At 41.8% G+C, this 25,477-nt stretch overlaps 1 long non-coding RNA gene across 1 annotated transcript; it reads left to right on the plus strand.

Moving 5' to 3' along the window:
- Window positions 1-19,317: 19,317 nt before the first annotated feature.
- LOC106580929 (uncharacterized) lies at window positions 19,318-23,048 on the plus strand. Its single transcript, XR_001322991.2, has 2 exons — window positions 19,318-19,408; window positions 20,217-23,048. It is a non-coding gene; the product is annotated as an uncharacterized lncRNA (long non-coding RNA).
- Window positions 23,049-25,477: the final 2,429 nt, after the last annotated feature.

Consider the following 25,477-nt stretch of genomic DNA (forward strand, 5'->3'; position numbering starts at 1 on the left):
TTCTCAGTGCAGTGCATCGATGACTTCATTTCAGTAGGAGTATTTGAGTTGTTTACTTACATTTACAATATGAAAACGCCGAGAAACCAGCGCTAAACCTATTTAATATGACATAAGCGTTTAGTAAAATGCAAAGGAGATGCAGGCTATGGAAACCCGATCCATGCCAGTAAACGGCACCGCTTGCATGTCTGCTCTGCTTTAATCAAGAACCACGAGTGATGGAGCCGGCCTCCAACACACAACGTCTGGGTCTGTGTGAAGAATTTGGCTGGAGACTTGCTCTCGTAAATGGGGTCCAAGGCATTGGTTAGGGAGATGCATAATTTTATAGACTGGAAACTGGGACAATCTAAGATGAAAATATTCACCCTTAGACAGAAGTCTGGAAAATCCACTCGAGGCCAGATTTGTGTCTTTTGTCTATACATGAAGCAAGCGCAATCTTCAGAGGAACTGCATCGAAGGAATGACTGAAAACCTAATCTCATTGAACAATATTCCTCATATATTGTCTGGTACAGTTGGTAAGAGTGTGGTGCTAGCAACGCCAAGGTCATAGGTTAAATTCCTGCAGGCAATCCAAAAACAGATACAAAACATTAAGTGCATACATTTTGTAAGTCTTTTTGGATAAAATCATCTTCTTAGTGACATGTTTTATATACTGTATAACCTCACACAGGGAACAGCAGCAACATTTTCTTTAGGCTTTGTGAATGACAGCAATTTCGTATGCGCAGATATGACCTCCACACAAACACTCCTCTCAGAAAAGTGAGTAATGACGTAAGCTTTAAATATAACACATTTCCCCATAAGGTGGTCTCACAGGGTGATGATATGCTTGTTTTGTTATGTGCAGTATCCTTCAGTCATCAGAGTACTCAAGGGACCATCTTAAGCCAAGGGAATCTGAGATCTGTTTTGCATGACATTGCTCTCAAATTTGTCCAGATGCATTCCCAAGGTGAGAAGAGGTGTTGACAAATAGGTGTCTGTGTCCTCTCCACTTCCTTCTTTGTATCATATCACCTGTACTGTTTTTCCATTCTATTTCATTTCCACCCTTTAGCCCCTGTCTTATCAGTTCAATAGAATTATAGTTTCCTATTTTTGGTAATTCTGGATCCCACTTCTGACACCTGTTGTTTTAGTTTAGTTTGTGAGACACGGGACTGTTGTCCCAGCATTGAATGTCACAGTCTTATTGGCATGACATAACAGTGATGATTAAACCTCCTAGTAGTCAAGTTGGATGAAGTAGCTTAACTTTGGTGCAACCTTTTGCCTGAGCTGAGCATAGTTGATAACATATTCCAGTGTGGAACATTTGCTCTCCAAGTCCAGAAAATACGTCATTCAGTATTTGGGTAATGCATCGACAGCGTCACCAGCAAGCCAAATATGACCCTTGACAGAATAGACAAAGTACAGGTGTTCCCTGCTGGAGTAGCACCTGAAATACCCTACAAGTCCGTCAGCACACTACCTTCTTTCTCAGGGCTTTGAATGGAGCACTTGTTCGTGGTGGAGGTGTGGCGGCTAATCGCTCTGCTGTACGTTTCACATCTTTAACCCTGTTCGGCTTCGCTCCCCTCCCTCCCCCTCTGCCTCGCTGCACCTGTCGTGCAATGACACAATTCTTTATTTTTATTCCTTGATTGGAATATGAATACTTTTCATAAACAATGTGAGCCGGGGGCCTCGGGGCCCGATGATAGCTTGATGAAGGAAGTGTAGACTGTGCGTTTTAAACTTGTCAACGGGAGTGTCCCCCCTCTCCCCGTTCCCTTTAGCCTTTGTTAATATCTGCCCTGGGACAGCCGTGGCGCTGCAGCCGTGGAGCTTTGCTTTCAGCCACAGTGATAGCATGTGGTTTGGCTTTAATTAAAGGAGTTTCAGTGTCTGCTTAATTTAGCAATGACTGCACATGTTCAGGGATGCAATGAGCCTTTGAACTCTCTGGTCAGACTTCCAGATTTAACGATGTCGTTGGCCTAATATGTCATGATAACTTTAAAATAGCAGTGTTGGTGTATTTTCAACACGCTAAACACACACTCACACATTATAATGATCACACTGCATTCTCTTATTTGTTAAATTGGAAAAGACACATTTAAGTGCCCTTATTTTCACAATGACACAATGCAGTGCTAAAGACAAATATGATCATCTCGGTAGGCTAATCGCATCTATATATTTCTGGATCCGTCTCTACTTGTTTATGTGTCTTCGACTCAGCCTGGCCTTCTTATTCCACTCCATCCTCCTGCCTTTAAAGACAGTGTCTGCACTCTGCTGAGGACGAGTCTGAGCACAGCTTGTACAGCCCGGCTCTCCAGCTCTGCTGCCATGTGTGGAGCAGATCCATGCGGTGAGATGTTTAACCATGTCAAATGGGTCATTTGCGCTGTAGTGTACAGCAGGGCTCCCCAACATGTTGAATCCACAGCCAACATCCATTTTCGGAGAGGAACGATGGAATGATGGGTCCTGCCAGTATACTGGTGGACAGGCCCGAAACGTTACAGATGTGTATTACTGTTACCCAATAGTTTGTTTGAATTATTTTTATTGAGAACTTAAAAAAACACCAGCTGTTTCATGGCAATGTTTTTCTGTTGGTGTCCTGGCTTGGATTCCGCCTTGTCCCAGAAGACACACTTTTTCTTCCTCTCAACTAAAATGTTTCATTAGCCGTCGTCGTTTTGGGGAGGTGTCAAAGCTGAATTTTTCATCAGGAGTTAACAAAGTATGAGGCCTTGTGCCTTGTTGTTCTTTAATGGTGAATGCTTTTCATTGACAGCCAGGACGAGTTCAGCTGTTCAGCCTAAATGATTGGCCCCAAATAGACATCCCTCCGAGATGGTGGTTTCTAACAGTGGTGCTGGTTATTTTCATTGCACAGAGGGTCTTTCTGTTCTTCGTACTCTGTGAGTTATGAGCTGTTCACCCAGCTGTGTCGGAGCGGTGGAGGAAGACCCCATTGCAGGCGCCCAGCTTTTGTTTGAGTCCACTGCACTGGTGGTCAGGCCATTCGTTTCCAGCAGATTTGACATAGCAGGGATGGAAAAGAGCCCTGTTATGTAACCCTATCACTCGTTGTTCTGTTGAGGAGGTGTGACATCCTGAACAGCCTTTTGTAACACGGCACCCTCTTCAACGGTGTGATCAAAATAATGAGCAATATCAGTGTTGAACTAGTACCCAATGGGAAGGCCATTGATGGAGGGAAGGTTCCCCGTGACTATGTTGCATTCAAGTCACCCACCACTGCTTAACGTCTTGGCTGGAGGAAAGTGTCCAGACACGCTCTATGGGTTCTAGTGATCTGCCAGGCAAGGATCAGGTCTTGGTGAGGTTTTTTTCTGCCAAAGCAAACGTTATGAAATGCATTGTTCTATCAACGCTGTATTCCCCCTAGTGCAGTCAGCTAGCTGTGTCTGGAGAATACTTGCAATTTAAAACATGCTAATATCGGACATATTGACTTCTGTTGGTTTTTGGTTCAAAAGTGCGAAAGTTAGCTGTTGGGGACAATGGCTAGGTAAGCAAATCCAAAGTGTGGATTGCGGTCTCATCTCGTCCTTCTTTCAGGGTCAGGAAACCATCTTAAGCCAATGCCTATGTAATTTTCTAATTTGAGTGATGTATCCCTTTAAGCTGCACCATTTAGTGGCATTCACCCCTGTGCACCTGACAGTGGACATCAAGGACATAATGGAGTCAACTCTGGTCAACACGGTCAGCCCAAAAGGGTCCAGGGGAGATATTGTTTGATTCCTGAAAAGTGCGCAACCAGCAACACGATCTGAGGCTGGGTAGAATTAGCCCTGATAAGCGATAAACACACTTGTCATAAACAGTCAGTGACATGAAGTCAGCGGTTGGCTAAAGCCTCTGTTCATACTTCAGCTATCCTTTTTCTTCCAACTGAGCTGCATGGGGACGACGTGCTCTATTACAACAAACCACAGGCATAGTTCTGTGACCTTTGGGTTCAAAAGAGTTGTTGGGTAATTTTAGTTCAAATGGAGGTCCTATCAATGCTCCTTTGACCAAAAATAGTAGTGTTCAGCTAAAAGCAATGCAGCCCAATGTCAACAACACGTGAATAGTTTCAGGCCGAACTTGACATTCTTTTATGCATACTAGCCTGACCGAGAGGCTAGTATTCATCATTACTGATTCCCGGCCAAGTATTCAGTCTATATTCACTTTAACTGTTGAATAAATTAGTTAAATTCCTTAGTTTAAGGTATTTTGATTGGGGCGCCTCTGGGCACTGATTGTAATTGCCTTCACTGGTATTTCATCTGAGTTACGATTTACAATAATGTGTTAGTTATAGCTCAGTAAAAGAGAGCCATGTGTATTGAAATGGTGGATTACCCCAGTAGGTTAAGCCAGGGTTTCCCAAAATCTCCCCTGGGCCCCCTGGGTGCACGTTTTGGTTTTTGCCGTAGCATTACACAGCTGATTCAAATAATCAAAGCTTGATGATGGTGAGTTGGTAATTTGAATCAGCTGTGTAGTGCTAGGGCAAAAAACAGCTTATTAGAAAATGTTGCTAATTTATTAAAGATAAAAAACAGAAATACCTTATTTACATAAGTATTCAGACCCTTTGCGATGATACTCGAAGTTGAGCTCAGGTGCATCCTGTTTCCATTGATCATCCTTGAGATGTTTCTACAACTTGATTGGAGAGTCCACCTGTGGTAAATATAATTGATTGGACATGATTTGGAAAGACACACACCTGTCTATGTAATGTCCCACAGTTGATAGTTCATGTCAGTGCAAAAGCCAAGGCATGAGGTTGAAGGAATTGTCCGTAGAGCTCTGAGACAGGATTTTATCGAGGCACAGATCTGGGAAAGGGTACCAAAACATTTCTGCAGCATTGAAGGTCCCCAAGAACACAGTGGCCTCCATTATTCTTAAATGGAAAAAGTTTGGAACTACCAAGACTCTTCCTAGAGCTGGCCGCCTGTCCAAACTGAGCAATCGGGGGAGAAGAGCCTTGGTCAGGGAGGTGACCAAGAACCCGATGGTCACTCTGACAGAGCTCCAGAGTTCTTCTGTGGAGATGGGACAACCATCTCTACAGCACCACCAATCAGGCCTTTATGGTAGAGTGGCCAGACGGAAGCCACTCCTCAGTAAAAGGCACATGACAGCCCGCTTGGAGTTTGCCAAAAGGCACCTAAAAGACTCTCAGACCATGAGAAACAAGATTCTCTGGTCTGATGAAACCAAGATTGAACTATTTGTCCTGAATGCCAAGCGTCAAATCTGGAGGAAACCTGGCACCATCCCTATAGTGAAGCATGGAGGTGGCAGCATCACCTTCCAACAGGACAATGACCCTAAGCACACAGCCAAGACAATGCAGGAGTGGCTTCGGGACAAGTCTCTGAATGTCCTTGAGTGGCCAAGCCAGAGTCCGGACTTGAACCCGATCTAACATCTCTGGAGAGACCTGAAAAAAGCTGTGCAGCATCCAACCTGACAGAGCTTGAGAGGATCTGCAGAGAAGAATGGGAAAAACTCCCCAAAAACAGGTGTGCCAAGTTTGTAGCGTCATACCCAAGAAGATTCGAGGCTGTAATCGCTGCCAAAGGTACTTCAACATAGTACTTAGTAAAGGGTCTGAATACTTATGTAAATGTGATATTATTATTTATTTTTTACAAATTTGCAAAAATGTCTAAACCTGTGTTTGCTTTGTCATTATGGGGTATTGTGTGTAGATGGATGATAATGTTTTTTACATCCATTTTAGAATAAGACTGTAACCTAATAAAATGTGGAAAAAGTCAAGAGGTCTGAATACTTTCCGAATGCACTGTATTTATAGTTGCCCTGCCATAAAGTGTTTATGGCCTGACAGTTTGATTAGGCTATGTTTCTGAAAATGTCACTCGGGTTGATTAACATCTTGGATTTGATTATAGTTGTCTGCTGAGCTTTGAGGTACTATTTATTACTAAAAAAGATTGCCATTTTGAAACCTCAGTAAAGTGCAGTAACTGCAGTCGACTGTGGTATTATAGACGCAGTAATTGCAGAATAACTGCAGTATACTGCAGTTTAACTGCATTTATACTGCACTGTAACTGCAGTTATACTGCACTCCGACTGCAATGCACTCTGACAGCAATCTTTTTTCGTAAGGGTGGGATTTTGGCGAGTACAGCTCCTCTCCATCACCCTTTCTCCCTCTCGGTCCGTGCTTATCATGGGCTGGCGGTCGCTCATGACTCCTGGTATTCTTCTCGTCGTGTGCCGCTCCAACCGCAAGGAAATTCTGCCGAGTGATTTTCTTTTCAGGATGACATGTCACCTGCTGCCGTAAATTGCTCTTTCCTGGCAAGCCCCAACCCACAAGAGTAATTACTAACAGAGAGGAATACTGTCTGGCAGGTTCCCCCTCTCATTTCTCGTGTGAGAGATGTGTATTTCACCCAGACTGACTGGTCTGCTACTATGTCTTCTATAACCGCCTCATAGGCTGCATATATTCAATCACTCTCGTTTACTAATATCTATGGCAGTGAAGAGTTTGCGAATGAAAACAATGAAACAAGCTATTGGCAAAGTAACTCATCCGATCCATGTATGGTAATTGAGTGTTAGGATTTGGGTACTGGCTTGGCACCTATTGGAATGTTAGGTGTATAACTTTTTCCTTATACTTTCTTTGATTTCCACCCCATACTGTAGCAGTATCCAATCTTTATCAACTTTATGCCATTTGTTAGTAATTTAGTAGTATATTTTAGATGGACTGTAATGAGAAAATGGTTGTGGTGCTTCTAATGGTAGCTATAATGCCATAGTCCTCTAGACCACAATCGTTGGTATAGAATTACATGCCATTTGTCACCAGAAATCGGTTCAATGGAGTCTGCCGTATGCTCAAGTGAATCAAAGAGGACAATTAGCAGGAAAAGGGCGATTTGAGATGGACGCTGGATAAATACATGGCCTCTAACTGTCCTGGATGCGATGCACTAGACTGTGAAATCAGCCTTTCTGCAAACCTGCCCCAGCCACACACGTGATCTGGTTTGGTAACGTCAGATGTCAGTATTTTGACCAGTCGGTGGAATGAGGCGCCACGATACTCCCAATAAAAACATCCCCCGACACGCGCACACACACACAGCTATGTCTTACTATATTTGTGAGGACTTTTTGGGGACCAACAATTAATTCCCATCAAAATCCAAAATCTGCCTGGAGTCTGGAGGCTGCCTGGAGGTCTCAGACACCTTTTGGATGCTAACTGGCTCAGCAGAGGTTTCAGTGGAACGTGTTAGCACAAGACCTGCATTCAAATAGTATTTGAAATCTTTCCAATACGTAAGCCGTGTTTGATTGAGCTCGCCTGGCGGAATGGGACCAATGAAATAGTCCTGAGAGTGCAAACCCCACCCATCTCGCACATTCCAGGCAGGCTTAAGCAAACAGTCAACGTATTTGAAATATTTCAAATACTATTTGAACCCAGGTATGGTAAGCACTAGCTCTCTGATGCGGCGCTCTCCTCACATACCCAGGCATGCCAGAATGATTAGGACACCAGACACCATACAAGGTTTTCAGAATAAAGACCACAGTGGAGATGGATCTATTTGAAGAGAAATGCACCCCAGCCGATCACACTCCTCCGTTCTTACCAGGAAGTCGGCTGTATTGAGTGGGGCTTGATTATCATGTGTTATTAACACTTCATAACAAAAACATTGGCTTATTTGGCCAACTACTAATTTTGTCCCATCCAAATGGCTTCCCACTCTTGGAGGTGGTTCCCTGTAAGTACAGCTCAAGTCTGCCACGTGGTTATTTTAATATCAACTCAGGAAGTGCATTCCATGAACAATCACAGTGGAGACTGCCATTATAACCAATTTAAGAAACTTAAAGAACTCTGGCAACAAGATGACTATAGTATTTTAATAGCTAGAACCATCAATTTATAGTCTATGGTTCTGTAATGAAAGTAATTCACAAAGGCTTCTGAATCTTTATTAGTATGTTGTTGTACCATCATTTTCTTGTTCATTTGGTCTTCTAACCTCTCTTGACCACTTGTGTGCAAAGAACAGAGGGAGATTGTTAAGGGATTTTGGATTGCATTGTGTGAGTTTTAATGAAATGCTCTCACTCTCTACTACACAATTCAGATTGAACGCAATTTGAAAAGCTTGCCTAATAGATCTACATAGAAGCACAGCATAGTGTGTTCTGTTGAGGTCAATAGGGGTTATTTGAGGTGTTCGACAAGCTATCAGTCTCATTCTGATGAGCACACTTTGCCGGCAGGCCAATGTGCAACCACACGTGTTCACAGAACTTCACACACAATATTCATCCCCGGTTTTTAACAGTCTGACGAGTCTCCCTCCCAAGGCATTGTCGGATCCAGAGGAGATTCATAGTATTGCCTCCCAAGCCCCTTTTGTGGGAGCTGCAGTGAACCCAGTAGTGTGTGTCTATAGTATGCCTGCAGTGCTAAAGACACTCTTCATAATGGCGCCACAGGCCCCAGCACTGCCACTGAATAGCCCCCACTCTGCTGTGTCATTATTTGTCAGCCCCCCAACCTCTATCCCTTATGAGGTTCTGCTGGGCCTGTAATTAACATGAGTCATTCAGCGGCAGACTTCCTGTAAGTCCTTTCCAATTTATAGACATTCAAGATGTTGGGTCATAAGAAAAAAATATGTGCTCTTTCCTGAGAGCTCTCAAGTGAAGAGGACACAGCTTTTTTATGGTGCGGGTGGCAACATCCTGACTGTTTATAAGTTGGAAATGATGCCTTCTGGTGCCCCTGTCCCACACACCCATCTTCACACAGAACTATCAGCCTTAGCTGTGCCTCTCTCTCTGTCCATCTGTCTCTTTCACTCGCTCTCACCGCCCCAGGCTCTGGACACACAGACAGTTAAGGACTTTCCTCACAGCAGACATCCACCAGGACTCGACAGACAGACCTCTCAAGAGCCCCTCGATGATGCGCCTTATTGCTCACAGGCCATCTGCCCAATGTTCTCCTCTTCGGAGATGTAAACTCTGGCTTGACTTTGATTAAGCCTGAGATCTCTCCTCTCGTACTTTACACAAACCTCTGATGTAGCCCTTGGCCTTGAGGGCCGAGACTAATTGAGACCCAGAGTAAAAATGTCTTGGCTTCACATTGATGTGCAGAGATGTTATCAGGGTTCAAATGCAGCCGCAGCGCCTCTTACTGAAGTAGAGGTGGTTTTGAGACCCAGAGTAAACAATTTCTTGGCTTCACATCGATGTCCAGAGATGTTATCAGAGTTTGAATGAAGCCGCAGCGCCTCTGACTCAAGTAGAGGTGCTTTTACCGGTGTTGAGGAAGGAAGGCGTCACGCAGATGACATGACATCCGTCTGTCGGAAGACATTTCTGTTCCTTTTTATCCTATCTCAAGCTCCTAATTTGTTTCTTTTTGTTTAGGGTTAAAGTTCCAAATAGACGTTTTGTGGATGTGTCATTAGCGCTCTGATACATGGAGAATGGCATTGTGTTTCAGGTGATTGGCAGTTAGCGGTGGCCTAGCCATACGATTTTCTATTGTCTTTGGACTAAGGAGTAGCATTCATTTTGTTGTTGCACGATATGGTAGTCTCTTTGGTCAGACATAATCCCCAGCTGTCCTCTCCAGCCAGTGTTGTTGGTCTGTACCTGAAGGCCATGTTCATTCATGAGGCTAGCTCTCATCTGACAGAGTTTGCAGCACAGCCCATCTGGAACCACTTTGGGGATGCAGCCGGCGGATAAAGACGGTGCTCTCGTGTAACCGACCGTATTGTAAATACGTGTTTATTTGTTTGTCTTTCAATCTTTATTACATCCGTGTGGTTGTGTTTAGTTTTGACAAAAAACAAGTCCTCCATTAAAGGGAAGCTTCGGGATTGAACTCGTGGATACTATTTTTATGTCTGTGTTCAGTATAAAGGAAGGTAGAGGTAGTTTTGTGAGCCAATGCTAACTAATGTTAGCGCAATGACTGGAAGTCTATCGGTATCTACTAACATGCTAGCAGATACCCATATACTTTAACTCATTGTGCTCATGCTAGTTAGCAACTTCCTTCAAACTGCATGCAGAGACATAAAAATGGTATCCACAAGTTCATCTGACTCTGGGGAAGTAGATAAAGGCTTATTGTCAAAATCCCAAAGTATCCCTTTAAGTCCCTTGGAATCTTTCCCTGAACCTTGGTTTAGGTGGTTGAGGAGAAATATGGTCTTGTTGTGTATGACAGGCTTTAGTATTGTTGATGCAAATGATTACTGTGAGCTAAAGCGGGCACGTTGCCCTGAGGAGGAACACTTTGTCTCAGTCCAGTGTGCCTCTGGGTTTGTGGAACAGTCTGTTAACATGTAATGAGTTGTTTAAAGGCTGGCTGCAGACCTCCATTCCCAGTTTGATTATTCTGCTAGCTAAATAGATTGATATAATTCAGATTTTTGACTGCCTAGGCATCTTGCTCTGTTTGGCACCAGCATTGTGTGAATTCAACTAGTAGTTGGCCTTTTTTGCTAAATTTCCCTGTGCACTTACACTGTACATCTGCATACACTAACACCTGCCATGCTTAAAATCCATCATTCTGACTTGTGTTGGATGTTTTGATTCTGGTAATTAACTCAACACAATTTTGAATCTTGAGTGAAGTGGAAATGTATCAGATATTGCTTAGGTCATCGAGCCAATTTAAGCGTTGTCGTAATTTAAACTGAAGTGTGATGCAGGATTTGGACGGGGTGTTTAATCCAACGGCTATTTTTAAATTAGTACTCTAATTCAGCTGTGCTGGAGTCTGACCTTAGAGAAAGTAGTCGTTTCATTTTCCCCATTTTTTTTAGCTCTGTAAAAACACTTTCATGTCCTCCTCCACATTATTGTTTGAAAAAGCGTTTTCACTATTGGCTACCGAGTGCCAAGTCCTTGTGTTATTTTCACCCAAGGTTTCAGAATAATAACTACAGTTTATGTGATTGGCACCGGAGGGTTTTACATGGATCACATGGAATGAGTGTTAAAGCCTGAATCCAGACAAGCCTCACATTTTAAACTGATTTGACAGGCTCACTGCCCACAGTCATGGCAGAATATCCCTAACAATAAAGCACAGGTTCTTCATTCTCAAGTGCTATAGTGCATTCTTCATGATGGACTTCTGAGTCCTTAAGTCCATTTTGATAATCATCCATGTCACAAACTCATTCCATGGTCTGCGGGTTTTCGCTCCTCCCTTGTACTTGATCGATGAATTAAGGTCACTAATTAGTAAGGAACTCACCTCACATGGTTGTCCATGTCTTAATTGAATGGAAAAACCAAAAACAAGCGGACACTAGGCCCTCCATGGAACGAGTTTGACACCTGGTCTACATCAAAAACAAGAAGATGCTTTTCCATACATTTTTCATCAACCCTGTGTGTATCAAGGTATTAAATGTAGGTGAGAGAGTGGTCTACTGCTTCTTCAACTATCATGTCACTTAGAAGCAGCTAGGGAGTTCCACCAAGGGTTCCAGTGAGAAGAAATGACAATCAACTAGCAGAGCCAATATGCTCCAAATCTGTTGATATTAAAGGGTTCCTCCCAGCATGTGCATCACGGTCTGTCTCTGTCTGTCACAGACGATGAATTAACTGTCTTTCTCACTCCCCTTTCCATTGCCTACCCGAACAACTCTGCGTCTCGGGCTGTCACTTTTTCCGAGCGAATTTCACATGTCAATTAGGCACTTTTCCAAATGGAATATAGTTATCACGTTGATGTTTTTGCAGTGTCAGAAGAAATCAAAGCACCTATTAGAATTTGAAACGGGGTTGTTTAAACATGGCTGGCTGCAGGGAGAGCGTAGTAACCCTTTTTTTCCATTCTTTCTGAGGTGGAGAAATGTATTCCCTGCTAATGCTGCGTGTCCCTGTCAAAGCCGCTGCCAGTCAAAATGGGCTGCACTTCATAAACTGAACACCGGGTCAGTAGTACGAAATAAAATGTACTACTGTTGATTCCAAACAACTCGCTTTTTAGTTCCATCACCCTACATTAGCTGTGGTCCAACGTCAGCCCTTAAATGGTTTGTCTGGACAAGTGCAGCTTTTGTCTTCTTGTTATCCCAGAGAGGCCAGCATTCCATCCACCGATGCTAATGTTGAGAGGCTGGTTAGCTATTGCACTTTGTGTTGCATCATTTTCATCAATGATACTGTAATATGTACTGTACTGTATACCATATTTAGATAGTATGTGGTGGTGGGAATTCACGGGTGCTATTCATCGATATATCAAGATGCCTGATCTTTTCCAGAGTCAACATCACCCTATGTGAAACATACCATTCTTTAGTAGGCTTACTTCTTAGGTTGGTTTCCCTGCATCGTTACTCACAGCAGGAGACCTTCACCGGGTGCACCAAGTTAGGGGGAGGTCATTTCAATGTGAACATGACGTACTCTGATGCTGACTGTGAAAGACATCGCAGCTTATCAAAGAGTGCTAGGCCCTGCTGGGAGTGTTTCCAGGGCCTCCGTGTTTCCTGATGAAATAGTGCAGTCGGTCTGCTATAAACCTCCCTAGTGACTGGGTAGGAGGAGCTGGAGTGACTGCTGCTTCCCCAAGACATAAACCACGGCCGCATGTCAGACCAGATCCAGACCGGCCCTCCCAGGACATTATAGACGGGGGAGACTTGGGAGGTTCCCAATGCTTTAAGAAGGATCTGCCGAAAAGTCCAAAGATTTTCCCAAATTAGGGAAAAAAGAAAGCACTTTTTTAATGTTTGTCTGGAAGAGAGTATGTTTGGTCTCGGCAGCTCGTGCTCACGTGCTTGTGTTCTCGACTCGTCTCTGCTGTTCTGTCGTCGTAAGCGACCATGATTTTGGCTAATGCGCTTGTCTCCGGTCGGTATGTGGCGTTGAATGGACACTCATCATTGTCCACATTCCGAGTTTTTAATGAGGGTTTTAAAATAAACCAGTAAATCTTCAGAGGCATGAAGAGTAGGAGATCCGTGGCAAAAAAACATGCAATGTCCACTTCCCAGAATTCATAGCTGCTCTGTGAGACATGGCAGTTTCTTCAGTCAAGCACAAGTATTGAGTTCAATATGCATCAAATTTTAGGACGGAATCCATATGACTTGTGTCACATAAGTTGTATTTTCTCATTAGAACTCCTAGTCATTGTTATTTGTTAGTTGAACTCCGAAGTAGACTCTCATTGGAACGTATTTTTAATATCAATTTATCCTCTCTCCCTCCAAAGCATACAACATACTGTATGTGCAAAGATAATAATTGCTCACATCAATCTTGAGAGAGTTTCTTAGCAGGCAGTCCTTCATAGGCTTTTATAGTATCTCACAGTCCCACATCATCCACACGGATGTCATCATGTATTGGTTTGGTAAGCCAGCCTCGCTGTTATGAAACATACTAACAATGACAGGGTATAAGATAGTCAGAACAAAAACGAGATCCACGTTTTCTCAGAACCGTCCATGTCCTTCAGCAGTGTAATGAAAAAACCTGTAATGAAATAACTAAATTAAGGGCCTTGAAATGTGCCATGAACCATATTTTTGTGGATTTTTCAGTATTATGTAACATCTGCAGAGTGTTATTCATTGATTTTGATCAAGTCTCTCATCCAATTGAATACAGTCTGGATACAAACTATTTTTGTGTACACTGTTTGCGTAAGCCCTACTCAAGAGACCAACAGCAAACCATCTCTCCCTGTGTGTGTATGACTGTAAACACACCGATCATTTTACAAGCATGGCACGTTCTTTGGACGACTTTAGTTTGGTTGATTAATACCATCTACTGCATTTCTGTAAGGCTATTGGAATGTGGTACGGCCATTACCTTGTGCTCAAAATACCTCTGCACATGTGGATGGGGGTTGTTGCGTTCTGTGCCTTTATGCTGTAAGACAGTGTGGAGTGCACCCTATTGTTTGTGTGTGTGTCATACTGTCTCTTTAATGTAGAGGTCGACCGATTATGATTTTTCAACACCGATTCCGATTATTGGAGGACCAAAAAAAACGATACCGATTAATCGGCCGATTTAAAAGAAAAAGGAAAAAAAAATGGACAATTACAACAATACTGAATGAACACTTATTTTAACTTAATATAATACATAAATACTAACAATTTTGCCTCAAATAAATAATGAAACATGTTCAATTTGGTTTAAATAATGCAAAAACAAAGTGTTGGAGAAGAAAGTAAAAGTGCAATATGTGCCATGTAAAAAAGCTCATGTTTAAGTTCCTTGCTCAGAACATGAGAACATATGAAAGCTGGTGGTTCCTTTTAACATGAGTCTTCAATATTCCCAGGTAAGAAGTTTTAGGTTGTAGTTATTATAGGAATTATAGGACTATTTCTCTCTATACGATTTGTATTTCATATACCTTTGACTATTGGATGTTCTTATAGACACTTTAGTATTGCCAGTGTAACAGTATAGCTTCCGTCCCTCTCCTCGCTCCTACCTGGGCTCAAACCAGGAACACATCGACAACAGCCACCCTCGAAGCAGCGTTACCCATGCAGAGCAAGGGGAACAGCTACTCCAAGTCTCAGAGCGAGTGACGTTTGAAACGCTATTAGCACGCATCCGCTAACTAGCTAGCCATTTCACATCGGTTACACCAGCCTAATCTTGGGAGTTGATAGGCTTGAAGTCATAAACAGCGCAATGCTTGAAGAATTGCGAAGGGCTGCTGGCAAAACGCACGAAAGTGCTGTTTGAATGAATGCTTACGAGCCTGCTGGTGCCTACCACCGCTCAGTCAGACTGCTCTATCAAATATCAAATCATAGACTTAATTATAATATAATAAACACACAGAAATACGAGCCTTAGGTCATTAATATGGTCGAATCCGGAAACTATCATCTCGAAAACAAAACGTTTATTTTTTCAGTGAAATACGGAACCGTTCTGTATTTTATCTAACGGGTGGCATCCCTAAGTCTAAATATTCCTGTTACATTGCACAACCTTCAATGTTATGTCATAATTACGTAAAATTCTGGCAAATTAGTTTGCAACGAGCCAGGCGGCCCAAACTGTTGCATATACCCTGACTCTGCGTGCAATGAACGCAAGAGAACTGACACAATTTCACCTGTTTAATATTGCCTGCTAACGTGGATTTCTTTTAGCTAAATATGCAGGTTTAAAAATATATACTTGTGTATTGATTTTAAGAAAGGCATTGATGTTTATGGTTAGGTACAGTCGTGCAACGATTGTGCTTTTTTTGCAAATGCGCTTTTGTTAAATCATCCCCCGTTTGGCGAAGTTGGCTGTCTTTGTTAGGAAGAAATAGTCTTCACACAGTTCGCAACGAGCCAGGCGGCCCAAACTGCTGCATATTCCCTGACTACTTGCACGGAACGCAAGAGAAGTGACAATTTCCTTAGTTAAAAGAAAGTCATGTTAGCAGGCAATATTAACTAAATATGCAGGTTTAAAAATATATACTTGTGTATTGATTTTAAGAAATGGTTAGGTACACGTTGGAGCAACGACAGTCCTTTTTCGCAAATGCGCACCGCATCAATTATATGCAGCTCAGGACAGGCTAGATAAACTAGTAATATCATCAACCATGTGTAGTTAACTAGTGATTATGATTGGTTGATTGTTTTTTTATAAGATAAGTTTAATGCTAGCTAGCAACTTACTTTGGCTTCTTACTGCATTCGCGTAACAGGCAGGCTCCTCGTGGAGTGCAATGTAAAGCAGGTGGTTAGAGCGTTGGACTAGTTAACCATAAGGTTGCAAGATTGAATCCCCAAGCTGACAAGGTAAAAATCTGTCGTTCTGCCCCTGAACAAGGCAGTTAACCCACCGTTCCTAGGCCGTCATTGAAAATAAGAATGTGTTCTTAACTGACTTGCCTAGTAAAAAATATTATAAAAAAATGAAAAAAAATCGGCAAATCAGTGGCCATAAATACCGATTACCGATTGTTATGAAAACTTGAAAAATCGGCACCAATTAATCAGCCATTCCGATTAATCGGTCGACCTCTACTTCAATGTATTTTTTGCGAACAGGTTTTAATCTTGTTGGGAGTAAAATGTCCTCTCCATGTGACAGCATTGTCATACACAAGTCTTCATTTGTTTGTGGACTGTTTACCTTGTCAGAAGTAAATTGTAGGGATGCACGATATATCGGTGAATATATCGGAATCGGCCGATATTAGCTAAAAATGCCAACATCGGTATCGGCCCGATGTCTAGTTAACGCCGATGTTAAAAACCGATGTCAAAGCTACCGTATATATAAAGTAGGTACATAACTTAATGACACTACGTAAAATTTTGCGCTACAATTGCAACAGCATTCCTAACCTAGCCCACACGATGTCTGCTGTGTGGCTAAAGCAGTCAACAAGTCGAGCAGTCATTTGAAAGAGTAACAAAATTTAATCGAGACAACTCAAAGGCGAAATCCATTAAAGCCAAGATAATGGAATTCATTGCCCTTGACAATCAACCATTCTCTGTCATGGGTGATGTTGGCTTTCGCCAAGTGCGCTATTTTTCAGATGTTGCCCTATCGGAGTTACACAGTAATAGTGCCACTGCTATTAGCTTCACGACATTCACATCGTTTGGTTCTTTGCGTGTAAAAAAATTATACAGTAGCACTGTCAAAGCTGTACAAAAAAAGTATGCAAACAAGCAAACACCGGCCACGAACGATGTGTTTACAATACCGCGTTGGTAATATTTGTTTGACCGCAACTTCTGGGGTAGCTAGCTAGCTTTAGCTTGGTACCTAGCTAGCACCAATACAACCAGCCTGAAAACAACGAACAGTAGAAACTGCAATCATTTTCATTATTCTTAGCAATGATTTACGAATCCTTGTAAGTATTAGCTAGGTTGCCACTTGTTGTTCGGCTAATTGATATTGAACTTCAGTTCATGAAAATAAATAGCTAGCCAGCTACTTAACCCTGTTGCCCAAAGATAACGTTATAAGCAGCCAGCTAGCTTCATCTGGCTAGTGAGGGTCGACCGGCCCGGATTATGTGTTGTAAAGCTAGCCACAATAAGGATTAGGCACAATAGTCGAATTTGCAGTGTGCCTTCAAAATAAAAGTGTCATTGACAGTGATGCAAATGAATACAAATAGTAGAATTATGCCATACTTTTATTTTGAAGGCTAACCGCAAAGTCCACTATTGTGGCTAATCCTTATTGTCGCTAGCTTCACATAGATGGGTCCGACCATTATTATTCAAATAAGAACTGTCTTATAAATTAGGGTTATTTCAGATGATGACACCTAACTACATAGTTAGCTAGATACTGAAACAGATTATTTTGTGTTATTTGACACGTCAAATAGTGTTATTTGACGTGTATCTTTTTTGACGCGCAAAGACCCAAATGGCGTTCCATAGAAATCCTGGTTGAGAATGAAATGACTGAACAAATGAACAACGAAACAGCACAGCAAGTGAGTGAAAGAAATAGGTTTTGATGATGTTTTACTGGTAATGGGGACATATGTAAATGCCAACAAAATAACTTTTTGGTTAGTGTGGTGTGTGTCTGTGTGTGTTTAACCTTTATTTAACTAGGCAAGTCAGTTACGAACAAATTCTTATTTGTGCGCTGCCCTATGGGACTCCCAATCACGGCCGGATGTGATACAGCCTGGATTCGAACCAGGGACTGTAGTGACGCCTGTTGCACTGAGATGCAGTGCCTTAGACCGCTGCGTCCGTGTGTGTTAACTATTTAACTGTACTAGAATGTATAAAAGGCCGCAAAAAATGTTAATATCGGTTATCGGTATCATTCTTTTGGGGGGGGGGGGGCAAGTAAAATATCGGGTATTGGCCAAAATGTAATGTCGGTGCATCACTAGTAAGTTGATATTTCAACTAAAGAAACTGTGATGACATTTATGACAGATGTGGAGGTCCTGGGCTGGCGTGGTTACGCGGGTTCTGCGGTTGTGGGGCCGGTTGGATGTACTGCCAAATTCTTTAAAACAACATTGGAGGCGGCTTATGGTAGAGAAATTAACATTAAGTTCCCTGGCAATAGCTCTGTTAGCCGTTCCTGCAGTCAGCATGCCAATTATATGGTCCCTCAAAACTTGAGACATCTGTGGCATTGTGTTGTGTGACAAAACGGCACATTTTAGAGTGGCCTTTTTATTGGCCCCAGCACAAGGTGCACCTGTGTAATGATCATGCTGTTTAATCATCTTCTTGATATGGAACATCTATCAGGTGGATGGATGATCTTGGCAAAGGAGAAATGCTCACTAACAGGGATGTAAACAAATTTGTACACAAAATTTGAGAGAAATAAGCTTTTTATGCATATGGAACATTTCTGGGATTTTTTATTTCAGCTCATGAAAAATGGGACCAACACTTTACATGTTGTGTTCATATTTTTGTTCAATATATCTACAGTATGTTGTCCTGATCACATCCCTGATGTGTGTGTTGTCTGTCACTTGCAGTTGGCTTAACGTGAGCGTGGCTAACCTGACCTGTACCCAGTATTGGGTGATCTACCTGCGGGTGCTGCAGGAGGCGGTGTGGCTGGGGGGCAGCCTACCAGCCCAGCCCAGTCCCACCCGGCGCACAGCCACCAACAGAAGGAGGACACCAAGCAGCAATCCCTGCACTGCGTCATGAAACTACTACCAGGCAAGTGATTACTAATAACGAAGAGGCAGGCTCATGTTCATTAGGCACCAAATGGAAGAAAATGGACTGAAACCGGGAGGGATTATGGACATGTTCAATAAGAAATGCAAATTTTAGTTTTTACGTTCAAATGTACTATTTTATGAACATTACAAATAAACAGGACCCAGGACTTTATCCTGACCTTGTGACCTGACCATGAAAAATAAACTAGGTTATAACTTTGGTCCATTACAGCAAATGATCAGGAAAAACTCCTGGCCCATACTCACTCATTCCTATCTACCTCTGCAAACATACAATACATTTGTATTACGGTAGTTTATATTGCTTATGTGCAATACAATGGCATTTCATGTAAATTCAATTTTGTAAACTAACTGATTTTTCTAAGAAGCCATTTCAGGGTCTGCTGGTCTTACTTTATCCAACTAGCTATGTTTTTATTTAATATATTTTTGGTGACCTTGGCTGTTCTGAATTCTCTGTGGAGTCCTATATGGCCTCTCAGTTCTATATTTGTACTCTTCTGTGTTTACAGATCTGCTCTCAGGAATGCTGGGCTCGGACAAATACAGACTAAGCTGGCAGACTAAGCTGGAATCTCTGCAGAACCCTTACATAAACAGGTGACCACACACAAAAAAACAAAGTCATATACACTACGTCACCTGCCTGTCTGTCTGGCTATGATTTAAAGAGTCTGACATCATGGTCTTACAATAGATTATGAAGGAACATGACATGAGGAGTTGATAAAGGGTTCTAAAGCTAAGTGATGAGCTGGTTGTGAATCAGTGGGCATCAGCCAAGCTTTATAGTGTGTTCCATATAATATACCTCTTTCCAGACACGTTTCCATTGGGTCAAGCTGATGATTTATACATTGCCAGCCCTTTGTTCTTAAGATGCATCAGTTTTGATTATAGCAGCATGCATCACCCTAATCTTCTTATTGAAATGTTCAAATAAGGTGTGTGTGCGTAAGGTACAGTATAATATATTTACGACTCAACTAAGTCCCTGTAGTGTTTGAAACATGCTGTTAGAATCAAGAGAGTTGTCTCATGAATTTTCATCACTGGAACGAAGAACACGGCCAATTGTAAGGATTCCATTGCTGAAGTAATTTGGCTCGTTGAACCTCGTAGGAGCTTAGGTTTTGGTCCTCTTGGGCTGTATGCTTTCGCCTAAATCACGTCTTGATGTGAATGGGGGAAATTGCAACAAAATTGCAGAAATATCAGGTTGTGATTTGGCCCATTGTAAAAGTCGCAAGCCCCAAATTACGAAGTTTTCAACATTTTAAACAAACTTAAAATGTCCACCTGTAACTGGCGATAGTTAAATGGTGGATACTTTTGAAGATAGGAAATGTTGGAGAGTTGATTTCTGGGAGACCCCTGACCTTTAACCTGTGACTCTTACCCTGTACAGACACCTGGTCTACTGTATCTGGGACCTTTTCCTCAAGTTCCTCGTCCCTGAAAGTCTCTCCAAAAACGCAGAGAAACTACCACCATGAAAGTCATGGGAGCGATACTGGGGTATACACACGTTTAATCAACTGTCAGTGAATAGTCCTCGATGAAAGTCCAGCCTAATGTATCTGGATAAATTCCATTATTCATGTGTCCCCACCTTTAACTCTGACATTTTGGACCCGAGGTCATCTGGGTCTGTCTCTGATTTAGTCCATAACATTTGTGGGTCTCAAACATCGGCCACACGTCCGGAGCAGCTTTGATTACCCAACACCTGTTTTCTGTTTGATCAGAATACGTGTCTGATCTCCAAAAGCCCAAACACACGTACGTGTGGGAAAAGCCGCCTTCCCAAACTTCCCAAATCCATCCTTTTTCCTGCTTCCTAAAGCCTCCAGCTTTGGACCAAACTCATTTCAGATTGACTCCACACCAACATGATCCCTTGTGGTCTTTCCGTATTCTATTGTGGAAGTCTAATTAGATTGTTTCCCCACGTTAGGCTTACTGTGTCGTGCTTTGTCCTTTCGGGATGACTTGCCTATGTGTTCCCCGTTATATGCCGCTATTCCTTTTGATCCCCTTGGCTCTACACCAAGCTGCACATGTGCTGTGTTGCATTAATACTGTACTCCCTTACTCCTGAGGCCTGGCTCGTACTGATATGGTCCACTGACATGTTTCTGTTAAAGTGGTCACTCACACGTTTTGAACTTATGATGAAGGCCACTGCACTTTAAAGCGCTTGATAGCCACTTTTCCCATGGGCCTAACATGGTTGTTTTAAATAATATATTCTACAAGTACATGCAATTTTCAGTGGTCTCTCTGCTACTTTTTAAAATTTTGATACATTTTACAAGTACCACCAACACAGTGAATGGGAAAATGAATTCAAAGGGAACTCCCTCTGCTGGTGATTTGCTGAATGTGCAATCATACTGGAGGGCTGTGATTGGTTAATGGCCTATAATGTAAATTTCGATGTATAGCGTTTATAATTTCTTTCAAAGTAGCAGAGAGCCCACTCTGGAAATGTGATGTTTTTGAAGAGTATATTGTTTCAAACAATATGTTTAAAAATAAGCTAAATCAAAAAGGGCACTTTTGAGATATTAATAATATTATTGTTAATGTTAAATCAATTAATGTGAAAAACTGTATTTCAGATTATAGCCATAATGAACATTTCAGAGGCGTACAAAGGAGTATGATGACACCATGATGTCTGTACCATGTACCGTTTACGGATCATAGGGTCTTACAGGAGGCATGTATAGGTAGGTCTAAAAAGGGCCTAAAAGGGACACTTTCATCATGATTTTCTCAAAAAAGCATGTTACACATCCTTCCTCTCAATTCAGATTTTATGTGAGAATTGCCAGAACAATCTGAGATGCACAAAATATTTTTGGGCCATGCTGATGTGTAATCGCCTAACTATACCTAACCTATGTCTTTGAAACTGGCATAAAGACTTCTCAACATTGAATGAAACAAGATGTTCACCGTGTTTAACAATCCCCACTCTTACTGATGCTTATTAATGCCTTTAACTGTGTACGGTAGGTCTGATGCCAGGTAAAGCTCATGCAGGCAGCATAGTAGCATAAATCTCATGTCAGAGGTCCAATATGTCCAACACAATCTGTTGCACTCATCTTTGTCTTAAAATAAGATATGTAATTCTTTATTCCTGTATTCTTGTTAACGTGATTGACTTATTTGATTGTGTCTAACTTATTTATTCGATTGTAATAATGCTTTCTGTGAAAATGTATATTGATCAAAAATAATGAGAGGGATACCAGTAGTACTGAAGAGAAGGAAATTAATACCTGTAGGAAATGCTTTTAAATTGCCTTAAACATGGCTGGAAGAGGTCTCGTCTGTCTTTACTATGTAGTCTGTGGACATGCCTTTTGTATATCGTGTCACAAAGTAGTAGCAAACCCCAGTGACAAGGTGGGTTCTGATGTTGTGCTGAATGTTGTGTACTGTGATGTTTATTCCCTCCTGAACACATTCTTAGCTGTTACCTCTGTTCCTGTTGAATCCTTTGTGATGAACATTAGGGTTAGCTTGCATTCTGCAAGACCATTGTCCTGTCCTCAAATGTATCACGTCACATGAAATGTTCATGTTCAACACGTAACTCATTTAACAAGATTGTGAGTGCTGTTCTCGCATGGAACACACAGCAAATCTGAAAGTTTGTTACATGGCTTTTGTTACAATTTTTGTTGTTGTTGTGTCAAATGATATTATGTCCTCTGTATGGTGCCATTATAGACACAATATGTTTACCCTCATGATAAAAATAAGTGATCAGTGATTAACTAACTTACAGAAGAGGTATTGTTTGTCATTTGTTTGGTTTCTCGTCAGAAGGGTTCTGCTTGCAATGGCTACTAGCTGCTATTTCATTGAAGTCTTGCCATTTCTCACTAACTTCCGTTCTGTCAACACCAAAGCGCTTCCTCAATTGTATTTTCTCGATTCCTCTTGTCCTCTCTCCTTGCCTCCTCAAAACACATTGGAGGAGAAGGTCAGAGGGGAGGGAGCTAGGAATCGAGAAAATACAATTTACCACTTAATTACGTGTCTGATTTGACATTACAATCCCAATTCAGTTTACACCAGTCAGACTTTGGGTGCCATTTTACATATTAATGCTTTGAATGTGACTCTTTGTAACTCTGTCAGTGTGGACATAACTGGACTCACAAGATTTTACATTTGCTGGTGTTGATAATTTCCAAAACCAATAAAATGACCAAAAGTCGATTAGTGTACATCATTTGTTGTTCAATTATTATCAAACTAAGCTTTAAAAAATGTATACGTTTGATGAAGAGCCTTTATAATGTCTTATTACAAGGCTAGTTATATGTTATGTCTCTCTACGTAGCAGATTTGCCTCAATGACACAAAATGGTTGTTAATCATTTGAATCGTTATGAGAAGACTTTTATAAAGTGGTCACGCATGTTTATGACGACAACTCTACAATGCATTTAAACCACATCCCAATGCATTCTATTTCTTAGCGTCGGCTAAAGTGCTATCAACATTTAACATGAATGCAAACGTATTTTCTCCAGACCATAACAGTGAGGTCATTGAGGCTGAGGCCCAGTAGTTTGTTTTGATTTGAGCGTTTCATTGGCTAAATCATTTACAACTCATAGCCATGTAGCCAGCATGGCCCCATTAAGAAGAGCCAGAATGTGTTCATGACTAGAACATAGGTAATCCATCTTCTTTAGGCAATGGCCCAGAGCTGCAACATCAAACACAGTCATCGCCTCTGTACCTGAGAGCTCTATTGGTCTTTGTCTCTCTGTGTTGATCAAACGAGAGGCTATACCATAAATTACCACAGGTGTGAAGAGAGAAAACACTGTCTGCAAGGCGTCCATGCCCTGATCCCGATGACGCCGCCTTTTAACCAAAGCCGTATGGTGAGTCAAGGAGGAGCACCTGTTGACTGGAGAACACTGGTATTCTGTGCAGGGTCTGCTTTGCCCATAGCACTACTATTTTATATTTACGTGTTATCAAGGAACATTGAATTAGAACACACAAATCTGGTCTGTTCATTACGGCACGCATCTGAAACAGTTTTTTAAAGTTTCGCAACGGGAATAAAAATGAGTGGCTTGCAGTTAATTTATTTAGCAGACGCTCTTCAGTCTAGGTAGTCCCTCCCAGTTTCAGCCTACTCTTCTGTTTGGTGCCAGATGAACATGACCCTGGTCTTCTTAGCATTGGTCCCTTGTTTAAGTTACAAAACCAATTGCATGCAACCACCAACCAATGAGAGCCAAATATTTTGGTACAGATTTGCTGTCTCCAAAGGAGTGGGACATTCTGATGTTCATGGCCTACTCTGGAGTCTAAAAGCCCAATGTAATATTATACTAGACACAACATTGGGTGAATGTTGCACGCACTGTTGGGATGATAGTGGCCAAAGCAATATATTTATTGATTCATCTAATGAAACAATCCCTCTAGGGTGTGGGTCTCGCAGCCTCAGCATGTTCTCATGTTCTCCAGTGATCTCTTATGAAACGATAGCTGTAACAAACATGCACACAGTCACACAAACGCATGCACGCACACTGCTTTGTGGCCCGCTGTGAGAAGGAGAGTTGAAGTTTGCATATATATGTGAAACCAAAAATCCCAACAATTCAACATTTTGTCTTATAGATCAGTGTGAAAAAAAGTATTCTAATCAGCCGAAGCGGCTTGCCAAGTTCCCAACTGTGCCCTGAAGACTACTGGTTCTCTTCCAACGGCAACAAGTAAAATGGATGAAACCTGTAGACCTCACATAATTAAAATCAGAACAGACCCTTGGAAGCAATTGTTCTGTTCTTGCTTGTATAATACCAAACTGTTTTATACCGAATGGCATTATATGACCATGAAGTATAATCCAATGGTGATAAACGATTAACTCTTAAAATCTATAGTCAAACCTGATAACGAACAGGGTCATTGTCACATGGTCTTTTAGGTACCTCTGGAGTGCCCAATATGACAAGTCAGACAGTTATTTCATTCGTTAATGATCTTTTCTCAAACTACACATACTAAACACGATCGTCAAATCCAAGCCCCCCTTTTTTTATTGATAACCTGTGAACCGGTGAATTGTTTTACATGGCAGGGGTAGACCAAGCAGCCGCGTCTAGGGACATGCTGTAATGCTGCCAGTCAGAGAGGCCCCTTAGAGACCCTGCAGCTCTCTGACCATCATTCTATGTGAGAGAGAGCCCACAATAACCTTGGTGATGACTACCCCCAACTCCCCACACCTCCAGCTTCACCCAAAACCATCATCATCATCATCATCACTGCATCTGTTATCCAACATGGAGATGGTCTAAATGATTGTTTATCATGAAAATCTCCCATCCAACCAAGGGCAAATGTTTAGATAGATTTTCTCTGTCAATGTTTCCATGAAGTGCCTGGGATCCACATCAACTGATCTATATCGTGTTTCCACTGTTTTTCTCTCTCCCTCTACTCTCGTGAACGTTTCAGTAACAGCTTTGATTAGAATGAATGCTTACGTAACAGCTGGGTGAAGTGGAGATTATAAAAGGGGAATCATTTTGTCTGACTAGGCTATACACAGTAGTTCTGGTCTGGAACTGTGGTTAAGAGGGTGGTTTTCTGAACCATTAAGGCTTGGCT

The sequence above is a fragment of the Salmo salar genome, chromosome ssa20 (genome assembly GCF_905237065.1).
Source record: "Salmo salar chromosome ssa20, Ssal_v3.1, whole genome shotgun sequence".
Lineage (NCBI taxonomy): Eukaryota > Metazoa > Chordata > Actinopteri > Salmoniformes > Salmonidae > Salmo > Salmo salar.